The sequence below is a fragment of the Lagenorhynchus albirostris genome, chromosome 5, assembly GCF_949774975.1.
Source record: "Lagenorhynchus albirostris chromosome 5, mLagAlb1.1, whole genome shotgun sequence".
Classification (NCBI taxonomy): Eukaryota; Metazoa; Chordata; class Mammalia; order Artiodactyla; family Delphinidae; genus Lagenorhynchus; species Lagenorhynchus albirostris.
In genome coordinates, this window is record NC_083099.1 from 70,546,891 (window position 1) to 70,567,699 (window position 20,809).

The 20,809-nt window shown below is 38.5% G+C and overlaps 1 pseudogene; it reads right to left on the reverse strand.

Moving 5' to 3' along the window:
- Window positions 1-18,845: 18,845 nt before the first annotated feature.
- LOC132520242 (stAR-related lipid transfer protein 6-like) lies at window positions 18,846-19,859 on the reverse strand (annotated as a pseudogene).
- Window positions 19,860-20,809: the final 950 nt, after the last annotated feature.

Genomic DNA, 20,809 nt, shown 5'->3' on the forward strand with positions numbered 1-20,809 from the left:
ATAAAACAAAATCAGGAAGGGGCTATCTTCAGGCCTCTCCTATCTATCTTCATTATTCTGTCACCTAATTTTCTCTCTCAAAGCTGACGTGTGCAGGGACTATCGCCAGAAAGGAAATTGTTCTGAAAACCCTCGGCTGGAAGCTGGTTCTGGGATTCCCCAAATTTCAAGAGTATTTACCCCTGTGTCACCTACCCAATATTTTTAATTCCCAATTATTTAAACACCTAACCCTCTTCTCAGCTCTCTAATACAAGAGATTTTTTTTTTTATAAAGAAGGTGAGGAAAAGTGAGAAAAAAAATTGGTTCAGCTGAATGGTAGCTATTTTCAAATTCTCCACCTTATATCTAAATCCTTGACTGTTTTCAAAAAACCCTTCCTCCCAAATTTGATGTCTTTGTTCTTCAGTCTTGACAACTTTTTCTCAACCTTCAAAGGGATCCACATGCTTCAGGGTTCAAACGAGAGGGGTCATGGAGGAGAACTTCATGCCGATGAGTGTAATCACAATTTATACTCCAGCCCCAGCTGGTATTTATGATAGAACCCAGTAAAATTATTGGTGGAGATCCTGGTCGTAACAAAGGAGTGCCACAGGATTCAGCTACATGTCTAAGGTAAATGAGTCTCTAGATGGATGATGAGTTTTGGCTACACTTGGGTCTAATTAGGAGAAAATAAGTGTTGTTTTTTGGAGCTCAATTGTGTCTCATAGTTTAAAATGTTAACACAGTGGAAGCTGTTGATCAGAGAATTGACATCATTTTGCATAGACTGTCAGAGCAGACTCTACCTACAGAATAGCAGACTATTTGCCTGAGAGGACATCATAAATTCACTTGGTACGAATAGCGTGAGAAAACTCCTTTCAGAAGAGAGATTGTGCACACAAAGACCCCCGAGGGAAGAAATGACAATGGAAACATCCGTCAAGTAAGGAAAGGGTGTTTAGAAAATCAATCATCCTACTCCATCCATCATACCATCAGAAACTGCTGTGTTAATCCATTTACTACCCCTGAGCATGAGGGCAAAGACAAAGTGCAGAAGCACTCCTTGGGGAGAGCTTTCAACAAAACTTCTGTATAGGCTAATGTGGACAATGGGGGTTTTCCCCATGTCACATCCAAAGAATATTGAGTACAATCAATTTACATACCAACATGCAGCGGCAGGTAGTTTTTCAAATATGAGTCATTTCTTAATTATTTGGCCTAGGGAGCTTTTTTTCCCTTTTCTCACAGCACAAGTTCTGAGTTGTGATAACATGCTGTAGATTCATCCCTGCCTTTTCATGGCACATGAACTTGATAATTTACTAAGGGTTAAAAAAAAAATAAACTCTTACTTCTCTGAATGCTACTGGAGTTTATTAGCTCTCAAGATATAAAGGAAATGATGTTAATTAGAAATTCTGCAATAATTACAGAAAATCTTCAAAATATTACTTTCTAGCTTTTAAAATTGCCTCAAAGAAGAAAAGCAAATGCCAAGTGCTTATTTTGCTATTAAATGTTATCAGTTTCAATATTAGTACCTTGATAATGAAAATAATTCCTTTCATTTTTACAGTGTTTTTTTTCTTTTTTAATAACATCTTTATTGGAGTATAATTGCTCCACTATGGTGTGTTAATTTCTGTCCCACAACAAAGTGAATCAGCTATACATGCATACACATCTCCACATCTCCCCCCTCCTGCGTCTTCCCCCGACCCTCCCCATCCCACCCCTCCAGGCGTCACAAAGTGCTGAGCCACTCTCCCCATGCTACACGGCTGCCCCCCACCAGCCATCCACTTTGCATTTGGCAGTGTATATAACTCCATGCCACTCTCTCACTTTGTCCCAGCTTACCCGTCCCCCCACACCATGTCCCCAAGTCCACTCTCCACTTCTGCATCTTTATTCCTGTCCTGTCCCTAGGTTCTTCAGAACAATTTTTTTTTTTAGATTCCATATATATGTGTTAGCATACAGTATTTATTTTTCTATTTCTGACTTATTTCACTGTGTATGACAGTCTCTAAGTCCATCCACATCACTACAAATAACTCAATTTCATATTTTTTATGGCTGAGTAATATTCCATTATATATATGTGCCACATCTTCTTTATCCATTCATCTGTCGATGGACGCTTAAGTTGCTTCCATGTCCTGGCTATTGTAAATAGAGCTGCAATGAACATTGTGGTACATGACTCTTTTTGAATTATGGTTTTCTCAGGGAATATGCCCAGTAGTAGGATTGCTGGATCATATGGTAGTTCTATTTTTAGTTTTTTAAGGAACCTCCATACTGTTCTCCATAGTGGCTGTATCAATTTATATACCCACCAACAGTGCAAAAGGGTTCCCTTTTCTCCACACCCTCTCCAGCATTTATTATTTGTAGATTTTCTAATGATGCCCATTCTAACAGGTGTGAAGTGATACCTCACTGTAGTTTCGATTTGCATTTGATGTTGAGCATCCTTTCATGTGTTTGCTGGCAATCTGTACATCTTCTTTTGAGAAATGTCTATTTAGGTCTAGGGCCCAATTTTTGGTTGGGTTGTTTGTTGTTTTTGATATTGAGCTGCATGAGCTGCTTGTAAATTTTGGAGATTAATCCTTTGTCAGTTGCTTCATTTGCACATATTTTCTCCCATTCTGAGGGTTGTCTTTTCATCTTGTTTATGTTTCCCTTTGCTGTGCAAAAGCTTTTAAGTTTCATTAGGCCCCATTTGTTTATTTTTGTTTTTATTTCCATTTCTCTAGGAGGTGGGTCAAAAAGGATCTTGCTGTGATATATGTCAGAGTGCTCTGGCTATGTTTACCTCCAAGAGTTTTATAGCGTCTGGCCTTACATTTAGACCTTTAATCCATTTTGAGTTTATTTTTGTATATGGTGTTAGGAAGTGTTCTGATTTCATGATTTTACATGTAGCTGTCCAGTTTTCCCAGCACCACTTATTGAAGAGGCTGTCTTTTCTCCATTGTATATTCTTGCCTCCTTTATCAAAAATAAGGTGACTATATGTGCATGGGTTTATCTCTGGGCTTTCTATCCTGTTCCATTGATCTATATTTCTGTTTTTGTGCCAGTGCCATACTGTCTTGATTACTGTAGCTTTGTAATATAGACTGAAGTCCAGGAGCCTGATTCCTCCAGCTCTGTTTTTCTTTCACAAGATTCATTTGGCCATTGGGGGTCTTTTATGTTTCCATACAAACTGTGAATTTGTTTGTTCTAGTTCTGTGAAAAATGCTATTGGTAGTTTGATGGGGATTACATTGAATCTGTAGATTGCTTTGGGTAGTATAGTCATTTTCACAATATTCATTCTTCCAATCCAAGAACATGGTATATCTCTCCGTCTGTTTGTATCATCTTTAATTTCTTTCATCAGTGTCTTATAGTTTTCTGCATACAGGTCTTTTGTCTCCTTAGGTAGTTTTATTCCTAGGTATTTTATTCTTTTTATTGCAGTGGTAAATGAGAGTGCTTCCTTAATTTCTCCTTCAGATTTTTCATCATTAGTGTATAGGAATGCAAGAGATTTCTGAGCATTAATTTTATATCCTGCTACTTTACCAAATTCATTGATTAGCTCTAGTAGTTCTCTGGTAGCATCTTTAGGATTCTCTATGTATAGTATTATGTCATATGCAAACAGTAACAGCTTTACTTCTTCTTTTCCAATTTGGATTCCTTTTATTTATTTTTCTTCTCTGATTGCTGTGGCTAAAACTCCCAAAACTATGTTGAATAATAGTGTGAGAGTGTACAGCCTTGTCTTGTCCCTGACCTTAGAGGAAATGGTTTCAGTTTTTCACCATTGAGAACGATATTGGCTGTGGGTTTGTCATATATGGCCTTTATTATGTTGAGGTACATTCCCTCTGTGCCTACTTTCTGGAGGGTTTTTATCATAAATGGGTGTTAAATTTTGTTGAAAGCTTTTTCTGCATCTATTGAGATGATCATATGGCTTTTCTCCTTCAATTTGTTAATATGATATATCACATTGATTGATCTGTGTATATTGAAGAATCTTTGCATTCCTGGGATAAACCCCACTTGATCATGGTGTGTGATCCTTTTAATGTGCTGTTGGATTCTGTTTGCTAGTATTTTGTTGAGGATTTTTGCATCTATGTTCATCAGTGATATTGGCCTATAGTTTCCTTTCTTTGTGACATCTTTATCTGGTTTTGTTATCAGGGTGATGGTGGGCTCATAGAATGAGCTTGGGAGTGTTCCTCCCTCTGCTGTATTTTGGAAGAGTTTGAGAATGATAGGTGTTAGTTCTTCTCTAAATGTTTGATGGAATTCGCCTGTGAAGGCACCTGGTCCTGGGCTTTTGTTGGTTGGAAGATTTTTAGTCACAGCCTCAATTTCAGTGCTTGTGATTCGTCTGTTCATATTTTCTATTTCTTCCTGCTTCAGTCTTGGAAGGTTGTGCATTTCTAAGAATTTGTCCATTTCTTCCAGGTTGTCCATTTTATTGGCATAGAGTTGCTTGTAGTAATATCTCATGATCCTTTGTATTTCTGCAGTGTCAGTTGTTACTTCTCTTTTTTCATTTCTAATTGTATTGATCTGAGTCTTCTCCTTTTTTTCCTGATGCGTCCAGCTAATGGTTTATCAATTTTGTTTATCTTCTCAAAGAACAAGCTTTTAGTTTTATTGATCTTTGTTATCATTTCCTTCATTTCTTTTTCATTTTTTTCCGATCTGATCTTTATGATTACTTTCCTTCTGGTAACTTTGTGGGTTTTTTTGTTCTTCTTGCTCTAATTGCTTTAGGTGTAAGGTTAGGTTATTTATTTGAGGTGTTTCTTGTTTCTGAGGTATGCTTGTATTGCTATAAACTTCCGTGTTAAAACAGCATTTGCTGCATCCCATAGGTTTTGGGTCATCGTGTTTTCATTGTCATATTTTTCTAGGTATTTTTTGATTTCCTCTATGATTTCTTCAGTGGCCTCTTGGTTATTAAGTAGTGTATTGTTTAGCCTCCATGTGTTTGTATTTTTTACGGATTTTTTCCTGTAAATGATATTTAGTCTCATAGCTTTGTGGTCGGAAAAGATACATGATACAATTTCAATTTTCTTAAATTTTGCAAGGCTTGATATGTGACCCAAGATATGATCTATCCTGGAGAATGTTCCATAAGCACTTGAGAAGAAAGTGTATTCTGTTGTTTTGGGATGGAATGTCTTATAAATATCAAATAAGTCCATCTTGTTTAGTATGTAATTTAAAGCTTGTGTTTCCTTATTTATTTTTATTTTGGATGATCTGTCTATTGGTGAAAGTGGGGTGTTAAAGTCCCCTTCTATGATTGTGTTACTGTTGATTTCCCCTTTTATGGCTGTTAGCATTTGCCTTATGTATTGAGGTGTTCCTATGTTGGGTGCATCAATATTTACAATTGCTATATCTTCTTCTTGGATTGATCCCTTGATCCTTATGTAGTGTCCTTCTTTGTCTCTTGTAATAGTCTTTATTTTAAAGTATGTTTTGTCTGATGTGAGAATTGCTACTCCGGCTTTCTTTTGATTTCCATTTGCATGGAATATCTTTTTCCATCCCCTCACTTTCAGACTGTATGTGCCCCTAGGTCTGAAGTGGATCTCTTGTAGACAGCATATATACGGGTCTTGTTTTTGTAGCCATTCAGCCAGTGTATGTCTTTTGGTTGGAGCATTTAATCCATTTACATTTAAGGTAATTATTGATATGTATGTTCCTATTACCATTTTCTGAATTGTTTTGCATTTATTATTGTAGGTCTTTTCCTTCTATCATGTTTCTTGCCTAGCATTTGTTGTAGAGCTGGTTTGGTGGTCCTGAATTCTCTTAGATTTTGCTTGTCCGTAAAGGTTTTAATTTGTCGGTCGAATCTGAATGAGATTCTTGCTGGGTAGAGTAATCTTGGTTGTAGGTTTTTCCCTTTCATCACTTTAAATATGTCCGGCCACTCCCTTCTGGCTTGCAGAGTTTCTGCTGAAAGATCAGCTGTTAACCTTATGGGGATTCCCCTGTATGTTATTTGTTGCTTTTACTTTGTTGCTTTTAATATTTTTCCTTTATATTTAGTTTTTGATAGTTTGATTAATATGTGCCTTGGTGTGTTTCTCCTTGAATTTATCCTGTATGGGACTCTCTGTGCTTCTTGGACTTCATTGACTATTTCCTTTCCCATATTAGGGAAGTTTTCAATTATAATCTCTTCAAATATTTTCTCAGTCCCTTTTTTTTCTCTTCTTCTTCTGGGACCCCCTATAATTCAAATGTTGGTGCATTTAATGCTGTCCCAGAAGCTTCTGAGACTGTCTTCAATTCTTTTCATTTATTTTTTCTTTATTCTGCTCTGCGGTAGTTATTTCCACTATTTTATCTTCCAGGTCACTTATTCATTCTTCTGCCTCAGTTGTTCTGCTATTGATTCCTTCTAGAGAATTTTTAATTTCATTTATTGTGTTGTTCATCATTGTTTGTTTGCTCTTTAGTTCTTCTAGGTCCTTGTTAAAAGTTTCTTTTATTTTCTCCAATCTATTTCTAAGATTTTGGATCATTTTTACTATCATTGCTCTGAATTATTTTTCAGGTAGGCTGCCTATTTCATCTTCATTTGTTTGGTCTGGTGAGTTTTTACCTTGCTAATCATCTGCTGTGTGTTTCTCTGTCTTCTCATTTTGCTTAACTTACTGCATTTGGGGTCTCCTTTTTGCAGGCTGCAGGTTCGTAGTTCCTGTTGTTTTTGGTGTCTGCCCCCAGTGGGTAAGGTTGGGTCAGTGGGTTTTGTAGGCTTCCTGGTGGAGGGGACTGGTGCCTGTGTTCTGGTGGATGAGACTGGAGCTTGACAGGGCCTCGTCTGGTGGTGTGTTTTGGGGTGTCTGTGAACTTATTATTATTTTAGGCAGCCTCTCTGCTAATGGGTGGGGTTGTGTTTCTGTCTTGCTAGTTGTTTGGCATAAGGTGTCCAGCACTGTAGCTTGCTGGTTGTTGAGTGGAGCTGGGTCTTAATGTTGAGATGGAGATCTCTGGGATCTGTGCCATTTGATATTACGTGGAGCTGGGAGGTCTGTGCCATTTGATATTACGTGGAGCTGGGAGGTCTCTGGTGGACCAATGTCCTAAACTCAGCTCTCCCACCTCAGAGGCACAGGCCTGATACATGGCCAGAGCACCAAGACACTGTCATCCACATAGCCAGGTATGTGGGGAGATTCTTGCCTTTTGGGAAGTCTGAGGTCTTCTGACAGTGTTCAGTAGGTGTTCTGTAGGAGTTGTTCCACATGTAGATGTATTTCTGATGTATTTGTGGGGAGGGAGGTGATCTCCACGTCTTACTCCTCCGCCATCTTGAAGGTCTCCTACAGTGCTTTTTATAGTGCTTTTGTACCTGTTATCACATTTGGTTCATTTATAGGAATGTTCTGAAAGTTAAACACTTCCTAATTTGAGCAACTAATAGTTCTTTCAAATAATTTAATAAATCTCTTTTGGGTAGAAAAAAAGAAATTACGTGAAGGATGCAGGTTTTTAGGCACATTATAATCTGGTGGTTTCACAGGAGCACAGTCACAAAAGAAGAAATACATAATTAGATTTCATCAAAATTAAAAACTTTTGTTCATTAAAGGACACAAGCAAGAATGTGAAAAAACCCACATAATAAAAGAAAATAATTGAAAATTATATATGTGATAAGCGTTTAGTATACAGAATATATAAAGAAATTATATAACAAAAACGACAACAACCTAGTTTAAAAAAATGGGAAAAGCACTGAAACAGACATTATTCCAGAGAAGATAAGCACATGCAAAGTTGCTCAACATCATTAATTATTAGGGAAATGCAAAGCAAAACCACAATGAAGTACCACTTCATGACAGTAGGAAAGCTATTAAAAAAAAAAGTGGAAAATAACAAGTGTTGGTAAGGATGTGGAGAAATTGGAACCCTCATATACTGCTGGGGGAATGTAAAATTGTTAGCCTCTGTGAAAAACAATCTGGGAGTTTTAAAAAAGTTAAACATAGAGTTACCATATGATCCAGCAATTTCCTTCCTAGGTATATACCCAAGAGAATTGAAAACATACATCTAAACAAAGACTTGTACATTAATGTTCATAGCAATCAAAACCATTTTACTCATAATAGCTACAAAGTAGAAACAATTCAAGGGTCTATCAACTGACGAATAAATAAACAACATGTGATCCATCCATACAACTGAATATTATTCGGCAATAAAAAGGAATGAAATACTGTTACATGCTATAGCAGGGATTACTCTTGAAGACATAATGCTAACTGAAAGAAATCAGACAAAAAGACCATATGTTATATGATTCCATTTATATGAAATGTCCAGAAGAGTCAAATCAGTAGAGAAAGAAGGTAATTAAATGATTGCAAGGCTCTAGGGGACAGAGGAAAGGGAAGTGAGTTCTAATGGGTATGGGAATCTCTTCTTGAGACCATGAAAAATTAAAAAATTTTAATATATGCTATAGCAGATTTAATATAAACAAGAAAGAATCAGTAAACTGAAAGATAGAAAAAATTATTCAAAATGCTTCTCAGAGAAGAAAAGTAACAGAAAATATGACAGTGAGTGACATGGAAGACAGTGAGAAGGCTTGGCATACTTCTAACTAAAGTACAAAAGAAGAGCACTGAGGCAATAGAAGGGAGTTAACATGTGAGAGTTTCAAATGTATTAAAAAAGCAGTCCTCATTTCAGAAAACTGAAAAAATTCTGAAGAGTATAAATAAAAAATCCACAAGTAGACTCAGCATAGCAGAAACAAAGACAAGAAGGGAGAAGACAGATTACCTATTGATATGGAGAGAAAAGGCAGATTTTCCAAGAGGAATGAATATTAAAATGGCAGTTGGTTTCTCAAGAAAAAAAAAAAAAATGCAAGCCAGAAAAGAGTGGAATAATGTCTTGAAGATATTGAGAGAAAATAACTGTCATTCCAAAATTGAACACTTCATAAAAATAGCTTCCAATAATGAGGGTAAAATAAAACATTTTCAGATTAAAAAAAACAAGAGAATGTGACAATAACCAACTCTTAATACAAGATATTCACAAAGGTGGAAGGTTTGAGGTACAAGAAGGAATAATGAGCAAAGACATAGATAAATATATGAGTAAATCTAAACAAAAAATCAACAGTATAAAATAATAATTAACAGTAATAATGTCTAACTTGTAGAATTAAATAAATAAGGTAGAACTAAAATTCTGTACAATAATAGCATATCAGTTGGGAGGAAGCTGATCAGAGTTAAAGTCATCTGAGGTTCTTGCATTGTTTATGAGGAAGGAAAAGATAATGATTAAACTTTGCATATTAAAATTTTTATAGCGAGCACTAACAGAATTTAAAAAAAAGGTAATAGAGCACATAACTTCCAATTGCTAATGGGAAAAATAAAACGAGAGTAAAAAAAACAAACCAAACCAAACCAAAGCAAACCTTCTGTATTGGCTGTGTAACAAACTAGCCTAAAACTTAGTGCCTTAAGACAATAATAATTTGTTATTGCTCATGAGCCTGTGAATTAATTGGGCAGTTCTGCTAATCTGGGCTAGTTTAGCTGTTCTTGAATGGAATCACTTATGTGATGTCATCAGGTGCTTGGTCCCTGGGAGCTGCCTGGTCTGAATCCATCTTACCTAGGACAACTCATCTCTGCTCTATGTGGTTTCTTATCCTCCAGCAGACTAGTATGCTCTTTTCACTTGGCAACTAGACAAGTTCCAACAGAATGAGTGAAAGCCTAGACCAGAGGTTGGCAAGCTTTCTCTGTAAAGATCCACACAGTGAATGTCTCAGGCTTTATGGACTAGACCACTCAACTATGCCATTTTGTCACGAAAGCATCCATAGCCAATATGTAAGTGGATGAGCTTTGCTGTGTTCCAATAAAACTTTACTTACAAAAATAGGCTGCAGGCCAGATTTGGCCAGTGGGCTGTAGTTTTCTGACTCCTGGCCTTGACTTAGAACTGGCACTAGATTCTCTTTCACTTCTTAATGGAAGGAATTGCCAAAAGGTCTTATTGCCAAAGGGATTTGCTTATAGGTAAAGGCATAATTGCGTCACATTTTAGATGAGGAATCCTCTATAATTTCAATAAATCAGAAAGAAGTCAAGAAAAGAGGGGGAAAGGCCACAGAAAAAGCAAAAATAAGACAATAAAGCAGTATAAATAAACTCAAACATGTCATTATTCACAAATTCACAGTAAATGTGAAGGGAATCTTCTCTCAATTTAAGGCTATAAAGCCAAAATTGCTAGAACTTCAAAGAGGAATTTTAAAATTCATCATCACTGTGGGAGATTTTAGCTCATTTCTCTCAGTAATTGATTAAGCAAATGACATTATGGAGTGCAGCTGAAGACATGCATCCTTCACAATTCTGCAATGCTAGTCCCAGATACATATTTGGAAGTTATTCACGTATGTGTGCACCAAGATTCATGTACAAGGTGGCTCACAGAAAGCATCACATATAAAGCAAAAGACTGAAACCAACCAAATATCAGTCCAAAGGATAATGAACAAAGAAAATGTGCATGAGGCCTGTAGTAGAATCTTACACAATAGAAAAACAAATATGAATGAACTCCAGCTACACAGATGTACCTTAGGAACTGAGAGGGAATGTACAAAGCATGTTGCTGAAAAGCACGTAAAATCTGGTTTCATTTACCCAATGTTCAAAACATCCAAATTAAACATATATTTTTAGAAATAAATACATATATGGTAAGACTATTAAGATGGACCTTACCTTTGTAGGTTATCTTTGTAGAATGGGAATGGGATGGGGAAGGACGTACAGGGGTGTTCAAAGATATCTTTTAAGGAAGGAGTCCATTTTATATTATCTCTTTCCAATATAAATCAAGAAATCTTTTCTGAGTTTCCTGTCCTCTCATCCATTACTTCATTTGCATAATATATACCCTGTGAGACCGAACACATCTTAGTGGAGGCGGGAGAGAGAGAGAGGTTATGTGGCCTGGGGCAGATGAGGCTCTGGGTTCTCATATGTAAAAATTTCCCTTCTACCTTGCAATTACATTATCCAGAAAGTGGAAATTGTATCTTATTCTACTAAGCAGAAAAATTTTAATGCTGTTTTTCCAATTCTTATTATAAACGATCTTTATGCTTGGTAGAATATAATTTTATTTTTCTCTTTATTGATTCTGGTCTTTATTCTTGATTTTAATAAATGTGCATTTAGAAATTTTTGTATTGCTTAAAGGACTCTTCAAGCTAAAGTCTACAAACCATGTGTAACTGTTTAATACACTGAGTAAAATGTGTTACTGCAAAATTTACTCTGAGCATGTGATTGTTTAATCCACGAAGTAAAGTGTGTTATTACAAATTTTACTCTGGTGTCAGTGTGTCTTCCCTAACCTGATGCCATTAAACCAGGTGGTCCATCTATAAACCTTGCATCCTTTGGTAAATGAAATCGAGCCTTGGGCACTCCAGCCCTCCTCCTATTATTTGTCTGGAATCCTCCTGCTCACTCAATCACTCTTGATTGTGTGGGGTGGGACGGAGAGAGGCAATATTTTCCCATCTCAACCAAGGCCTCCCCTGCAGATGTGACCCCATCCTTTGAGAAACGGAAAGGCAGGGAGGCACAATGCTGAGAGATGACTGATCTCTTAGACGGGATGGGGCAGATGCATAAACTTCACTCTTTTCTTCGCTTTGTCTCTAGTGCCCAAAGAGCTTTGGGCCTTGAGGCCTTGACCCTCACCCTGATTCATGCTTGCCTGTGGGACTTGCTGGCAGAAGTGAGTTTCCATGTCTTGCTGCTCAGCACTCCCTAGCCCAGGGCTTTGACCTGTCCTCTGGCTCTGCCGGCCACGTGATATTTCAGTGCACCACCTCCTGATCCAGATCCAACAGCGAGTTGGAGCTATTATCGTCCCTTGCAAGCATTAAGGCCAAATCTTCACTTATTTCTTCACATATGTCGTTACCACTGATGATTAAGAATTTGTCTATAGTTTATTTGGCAGCTCATAATGTTAAAGAGAACATTGCTTCACCCTAAAGCTAGTAGCAAGATGACAGAAATAACAAACATGACATCACATCCAGATATAACAATATCTAAGATCACCTTTCCCTTTGGTTCCCTCTTAAGACTGAGGAAACTTGGACTTCCAAAAAAAAAAAAGAATTTGTCTATAAAGCAAGACTGCTTGGGTTCCAGTCCCAGCTCTATCACTTACTAGCAGTGTGGCCTGGGACAAATTTTCATGGTTTTGTTCCTTGGTTTCCTCTTTGTAAAATGGATATACTAAAAATACCCATTTCATAGGTTTGTTTGAGAGGATTATTTAAAATATTGTAAAGTATTTAGGACATGCTTAGAATGTAGTAAACACTCAATAAATATCAGCAGTTCTTTCACTTATGTGTTAAGGAAAGTTCTTGGGTGCAAAAGGGAATTTTAAATCTAGAGATCAAGTATGAACTTTGAGAGAGATTTAGTGTTTTTTAAATTTTTCAATTGAAGTATAATTGGTTTACAATATTGTGTTAGTTTCAGGTGTACAGCAAAGTGATTCAATTATATGTATATGTTTTTCAGATTATTTTCCAATATCGGTTATTATAAGATAGTAAATATAGTTCCCTATGCTATACAGTAAATCCTTGTTGCTTATCTATTTTATATATACCTGGATGATAGCAGCAGTCACATTTCAACTGATGAAGACCGGGGTAGAAAATGAAGGAAAAAAAGTATTGATTAGCTCCAAACTATTTCTGGTTCCAGTTATGCAGCTGACCTAGGGCAACTGCCATTACACAATGGGTAGCAATTGTCCCTTTTGGGAACAAATCATATTCTGGTTCTTTCCATTTTTACTTGTTATAAATAAATTCTTACAAATTGAACCCCATAGCAAAATGTCCTGCTCTCAGCAATATGTATTCTTTCCTAATGGACTGAGCTGGGTGAGTGAGACTCTCCCATCCAACCTGTGCAAACTGACTCTGTGTTCTGGGTGAATCCAATGTCATCCATACTGTTTTCTTGAGAAGAGATAATGTGATTTCCTTAGTCAACAGTTCTTAGTCTATCAAACCATAGGCCCATTTCAGGAAAACATCTGTCAGGTTTGCTTTTATTCCTATGAAAAAGGCAATTTTTTTTTTTTTTTTTGGGTAATGGAAAAACCTACTGATCTAGGAAAGAACAATCTGGGCTTTGCAACTTACTAGCTATGTGACCTTGGTAAAATTAAATAACCTCTCTGAGCTATGATTTCTTCATCTAAAAAATGGGGGAATTGTAAGAGATGACACCTGAGGGTCTCTGGCTCACCTATCTCTTTCCCTTGCACCTAGAAAAGTGCCTTGGGGACCTACTATATAGCACAGGGAACTCTGCTCAATGTTATTTGGCAGCCCGAATGGGAGGGGAGTCTGGGGGAGAATGGATACCTGTATATGTATGGTTGAGTCACTTTGCTATGCACCTGAAACTATCACAACATTGTTAATCGGCTATACTCTAATATAAAATAAAAAGGTAAAAAAAAGAAAAGAAAAAAGAAAAGTGCCTTGGACATAAAAGATGCTTGATAACTGTTCAAAGAATTCGGATATGTAATAATGAGAAACTATGATCTGTCTTTTGCATTTTCATAGAATATCAACTCCTAGCACATAAGTAGAGCTCGGTGCATGTTTATTAAAAAGGAAATGATTTCCTTTTATTAGTAATAAAGAGCTTCAGATAATGCAATTTGAATTGTGGGTAATCTACAGTTAATAATCTTTAAACCATATTCTTTTTTTTTTATTTTTTATTTTTATTTTTTTTTTTGCTGTACGCGGGCCTCTCACTGTTGCGGCCTCTCCCGTTGCGGAGCACAGGCTCCGGACGCGCAGGCTCAGCGGCCATGGCTCACGGGCCCAGCTGCTCCGCGGCATGTGGGATCCTCCCAGACCGGGGCACGAACCCGTGTCCCCTGCATCGGCAGGCGGACTCTCAACCACTGCGCCACCAGGGAAGCCCCTAAACCATATTCTTTAAAATGAATAAATAGATATAAGAAAATCAATCATTGTGACTTGCCCTTTCCCAGTCTTCCCTGGAGAGCTCAGCCATGTGGTTTCTGATTCATTGCCTTCATAAAGGAATTTTTTCACACAGAGGAGCACCCCAAGTGAGCTTGAATCTGAAGATCTCAGGACATGGCTTTTGACATGGAAACTGGTGAGGAAGTGAGGTCTCTGGTCACTCAGTGCTTTCAGAGTCAATAACACAAATGTCAAATCAGAAGTGTGAGAAGGAAGATCTCACACCAGCAATACAAGGAAGAGACAGCATTTATGAAGAACTATTTTCCTCCAGGAGATGAGGGACCCCTTGGCATTGGTGAAAGCCATCTACTGTCCAGCCCAACCAGAAAACCTTAGAGCACTCCAGGTGGACAGAACATAGCCTAGAGGATTGTGAGTGGAATCACTGATTTGAAGGCTCTCTGGACACATGATTTTCTTTATAAATCTTGATTTGTTGATATGACATATGAAGGATCTGTTGATATCAGTCTGTTACACAAATATAGTTTCCCTAATGAGGACTTGTTTATTTGCAGATATAAATCAGGTAAAATCTATGAAGACCTCAGCACAAAACCATTAATCTTGATGAAAAAAGAATACACTGTGAATGCTCTGGAGAATGGAGCCTATCATCTTCTGTGAGATTTGGACATTTTTAGAACAAAATTTCTGTGTATCCAACTGGTGCTCTTCATTCAAAGTCCAGCTTTCTGGTCAACCCCCTCCATAAAGCCTGTTCTCATCCAGCTTTCTGGTCAACCCCCTCCATAAAGGTATTCTCATGACCTGTTTCACCCAGCTGAAAGTGAGTTTTCTCCCTTCTTAGAATTTGGTTTCTCTCTTGAGGCCCCGAGAAATTCTTCCTTCCATTACAGTCACTTAGACTTATGTTTCTTTTTTTTCCTTCTTCGAGTCTTATTGAGATATAATTGACATATAATATTGTATTTGTTTAAGGTGTACAACATAATGACATGATATATGTATATATTGTGAAATGATTGCCATGATAAGTCTAGTTAACATCCATCACCTCCCATAGTTTTCCTGTAATGAGAACTTTTAAGATCTGCTCTCTTAGCAACTTTCAATATGCAATACAGTATTATTAATTACAGCCACCATGCTGTACACAATCCCAGGATTCATTTATCTTATAACTGGAAATTTTGACCACCTTCACCCCTTTTGCCCACCCCCACCCCCAGCTTCTGGCAGCCAATCTATTCTCTGTATCTATGAGTTCAGTTTTTTTAGATTCCACACTAAATGAGATTGGGCAGTGTTTTCATTCCTTCACTAGACCAAGGAGCAGGAACTGCTGTGACCATCATTGTCTCCTGAGCTGAGCTGATTGCCTGCCAGAGTGATGTTTGGTGTGTAGTAAATAGTAAAAAAAAAAAAAAAAAAAAAAAGAAGCATTAATCTAATATTTCAGAATTCAATATCACCTTCTCTTTTAAATAACTCTACTTGATTCAACTTTAGGAACTAATTTATACAGAAGCTCTCTGGCTTAGTAGATGGAGTTAGGTCTGGAAGTTGGGAGATGCTTTTTACTGCTCATTTACTAAGGACCCTTGGGGGAAAAGACATTACTTATCATTTCTTTCCTGGAATGGTAGAACTGAAAGGATCCATAAAGGTCATTTAGTCTATTTCCTGGGACACACAGAGGAAGAGGGACTTGTATAGATTGGCACTACACATTAGTGGTCAAGTCAGAGCTGAAGGCTGCTTCCTGACCCTAATCTATGTGATACAAGTCAAAGTGGTGGTGACCTTGGTTGGTGGATTGGCTGGGAAGAGGTAGGAAGAAATTCTCTTAGGTGATAGAAATATTCTCTATCTTGATCTAGATGGTGGTTGCTGGAAAGTATACACATGTAAAAATTCCCCAGTTCTACACCTAAGATTTACACATTTTACTAAGCATAACATTATACTTCAGAAAAAAGGAAAAAACTGAATGCAATATTTTAATGAAACTACCTAGTTCCTCATCCATTATTTTATTCTTTCTATTTCTTACATGTCTGCAATTTTTCTGATTACAAAATAATACATAGTAAAAATTCCAACATATCAGAAATGTAAAAACTTAGATAATGAATATCTTTCAAAATGCCATTCTCTAGAGAAGAAATATTGTTAAAATTTTATTATTCCTAGGGTGTATTTTCATTTTAAAAAGCAGCTCCTTTGAGAGTACAGAAATACTAAGTGTTGCCCCCTGGTTCATAATCTCTAGGAAATAGTGGAGAAGTGGTGACAAGCTGCTACTGGAAGCCACACTGTCCCCTGGTTCTCAAGCTTCTTAAGTCCAGGTCTCCTTTTGGTTCTGGACAAGTCTTGGTTTTCTCCATCATTTGTTTTTGCCTAAACAAACTTCAGAGTTTGGGTCTTGTTTACCTTTTAGGTGACTCCTCTGTTCTACCTTCCTTTTTGTGGCCATCTCTCCAACTGACATTAGAAAAGTATTACCATGTCACCAGTTCTTCCATTATTGAAGACTGTAAAACAGGTTCATGTTACTGCTCTGCTTCAAAGATCTGTTGCTAAACACTACAGAAGAGGGAACAAAAGGTGTAACGTAAGTAACCAACCAAGAACTGACAGTCTCAGGGAGCTGTGAACACAGGTCTCCCTTATAAGATACAGGTAGCAAGGTTTTAAATTTCTTCACATTCCCATTCACATTAGCAGAGGGTAAGCAGTTGATTTTGTCTCCTTTTAAATCCCACACGTTGGATAGGGAGATAATGAGGATAGAAATTAGCTTGTCTGCTTGAACTTGGAACTTGCCAGCTTGTCCTTTCCTTCTCTTCCTCTCCTGACCATTTCGATCCTGAATAAAAATTGGTGGGTCCAAGCAGGGTAAGTGTTAGAGCTTAGAGCATCTGGTTGTGCTAGAAAGCTAAGGAAGTGCTCGAAGAATGATGTGGACACATCAGAAGGACACAGAGCATCAAAATAAGCAATGATAGTAAAAGACTATAAGCCACATTATATACATGTTGACTATGAGTCAATAAATGAATAAACTGAAAGTGTGAGGAAGAAGAGGATATTTACATAATTTCAAGGTACCTTGAAATGCCTGTTCATTACAAAGGGGAAAAGATCAGTTTTACAGTGGGTAAGTCTGGCAGACTCTAACTGAGTGATCAAAGTGCACATCAACAGTAATGGAACAAATTGAAGATCATACGCAATGAGAAGAACACAGCACCACTCCTGTGATATTCCTGCCAGAGATGAAAAACCTAGATCTAGTTGTGAGGAAACAACAGGAAACATAAATTGAGGGATATTCTACCAAATAACTAAGCAGTAATCTTCAAAACTTCAAGGCCACGAAAGTGTTTCAAATAGAAATAATTAAAGAGACATGCATTGTGTGATTCCGAACTGTATCCTTTTGCTATAAAGGATAAAGGACATTATTGTAACAATTGGTGAAATTTGAATCGAGCCCGAGGAGGAAATGGTGGCAACTTATGAATGTGAATTTCCTGATTTTAATGGTTGTGCTGTGTTCATGGGGAAGAATTTTCTTGTGTTTTGGAAATATTGGTGGGGAGATTAAAAAAGTATGATGTCAGCAACATATTCTCAAATAGTTCAGAGGGGGAAAAGTTTTTGTATGATACTTGCAACTCTTCAGTAAGTTTGAGATAATTTCAAAATTAAAAAAAAAAATTCTAATTGGATGCCATGATTTAAACAGTTCCTAGAGATAACATTCTACTTTAAGGCAAAATACACTACCTGCCTTTCCCTTGCTTCTGTTTCTCTATGATTATCTGCTTGTGAATCACTATGCTGTATACCTAAAACTTACATAATATTGCAAATCAGCTATACCTCAGTTTAAAAAAAAAAAGAATATGTCTAACCAAAAAAAAAAAAAAAAAGATTGGGAGTTTGAGGTGCTTGTGTGAGTGGAGAAAAGGGGATTATGTGACATCTTGATATGGAGGAAGGCAGGAGAATCAGCAGGTCCACATGGTTTCCTTGCACCATCTGCTGCTTCCTCTGGTTTCTGAGGCATTGTCTTTGTCACTGATTGCAGCTAATATCTACCATCAACCGGTATTTCTCTCTGGGCTTGGTTTCTCTCTGAGCCTCGTTAATCTAGTGACACTCCCTGGCTGCCCCTACATTATCTTAGCTCTTACTCACATTTTAGATGCTTCTGAGTCTCTATGCCCTCTCTCTGGCCCCCTGAAACAAGCAGTTCAGTCCAACTTTTACTGTGGAGTTTCCCCTCCCCTTGCTATATGGCCCTGGGGCAAGTCATCTGCCTCAAAAAATCAGCCATTCTTGAGATTTCCTTCTAGGACGTAATGTAGGTCTACATCTATAGGAGCCCCTGGCCTCATGGGTTTCTTCAGATCATCTAAAAGTGCTTAGTATTTAAATAGAAATAATGTGGTATATTCTAAATGAGGATTTAGAGCTGCTTGGAGAAACTAAATATCATGGCCTTTCTCTATCTAATTGTGTTGCTAAATTTATTTATTTTTTCGAGATTAAAAACTATATTTAATGCTTCTCTTGTACAACTATGAGCTCTCATTTTCACAAAGTACCTTCAGGAGTTTGTTCAAGAATACTGTTTAGAATAGTGTAACAGTATTTATGCATATTGACTTAGAAGTAAAAGGCAGTAACTGTCACACATGATTTTCAATGGCCTCATTTCTTTTTTAGGAATGATGAATGCCCATTATGATGACATCCACGTCCTGGGAATTTTGTTTGCCTTTATTCCATCTTTTACATTGAGGATGAAGCTTACTAAATTGGAAGACATGGTTGCTTAAATTATTGACGGGGCCAATTTTCCTCTCATTTCTTTCTGGACAAACATCACTAGTTTGGAATACGCTGGGTTCTCTGGCAGAGGTGAACACATATAGCCACAAGCATGGTTACAACCACGAATATAATTTGAAGCTGGAGGATATGCTGGGAAATACACACTAGAAGAACTGATAATATCCATATTCCCTTTGTAGTGCTTCAAATACACTAAGTCGATAAAATCTCGGGGGGATATTGAGCCCCACGGCAAAACTTTGTGTAATGGTATAACACATGAATGTGTCCAAATCAATTTTTTGTACCATGTTGTACACTTTTCAATGATTTGTCCCATGTAATTCTGTTTTCAGGTTTGTAGAGGAAATCAGATAGTTTAGATGTTTACTCCAGAATTATTCCTTCAACACGATATAGATTTCCACGGAATTTTTCAGAAGCCTTGCTGGAAACAGTTGTCTTTTTCTCAAAGGGGAATAAAAATGCACAAATAAGTTAGTGAAGTCTTAACCACTTTCCAGCCTGATGTTTCTTTCTCTTTTTTTGTTTTTTACCGTACGCGGGCCTCTCACTGTTGTGGCCTCTCCCTTTGCGGAGCACAGGCTCCGGACGCGCAGGCTCAGCGGCCATGGCTCACGGGCCCAGCCGCTCCGCGGCATGTGAGATCCTCCCGGACCGGGGCACGAACCCGTGTCCCCTGCATCGGCAGGCGGACCCTCAACCACTTCGCCACCAGGGAAGCCCCAGCCTGATGTTTCTTGATAGTAACCTAAAACTTCGTGAGCAGTTTGTTGGGCAAGTGCTTTATAGTCCATCTACATTTCCTAGTATATCTAGTCCAGAATTTTAATAACTATTAGGACTCTTCTCCAAATCCTTGTGGTGATCTCCATACCTTTCAACCTGGTGATGTAACATCGGATGAGCTGGAACATATTCAGATGGAGTAATGGTCAAGGATATCTTCACCCACAGGGTCAGCGGATAATAAACACAAACCAAGATTGAGATGGCATCTTTTTCTGATAAGTTGAAACTGGATTCTTCGCACCTCATATCCTGTCCCTCCCAGTCTTGTATACAGGTTCACACATGTTGTTAAGTGGGTCTTTACATCTATTTGTATAATCTCCCTCTTTCTGGGCTGCTTGTCTGGGTCCCCAATCCGTACTGGATCAGTGCCATTCTTCCCTGGGAATCAAGGTCCCCAAGGAGTTTGTTAAGTCCCATCCCTGGCCAAACTCCCTCCTCCAATCCCGCGTCTGCTTTGAGGGTGAGGGGCCGGCTGGAAACCCAGGAAGGCCGGGCTCAGGGATGGGAAGGGGAAGGCGCTGAAGAGGAGGGGAAAAATGTGGTCGGGGGATCTGCCCCTCCGGCCCGATTCGGTGTCTTATCCTGGGAGGGGGCGCTCTGAAAAGCGGGGAGGCCGAGCGTGTTGTAAGGACTGGGGCTGTAGGGCTGGCTGTCAGCGACCGAAACGGCAGCCGCCAGTGCCCCAGGTCCCCACCCCCGCCCCGTCCCCTCTCGAAGTCCCGGGAAACTGGCCGAAGGAACCTCAGCCTGTCATGCGCAGACCGGTCGCGCAGAGCCGTGACCGAGGTGGGGAGGGCGTGCGGGGTAGCTACGCGGAGGTAGCCCAGAACCTCCCCACCCGAGAAAAACCCGGAGGGAGAAACTACACTTCCCAGCAGGGAGAGCGACTTAACGGCCCGCCCCACCCCATGCCCCTGCCCCCCGCCCCTCGCCCCTCGCCCAGCTAGCCCCAAGCGCCCGAGCGCCACCCATCGCCAAATTTATTTTGACACGGTCGGTATGTGGAATTCAGCCCACCAGGGGAT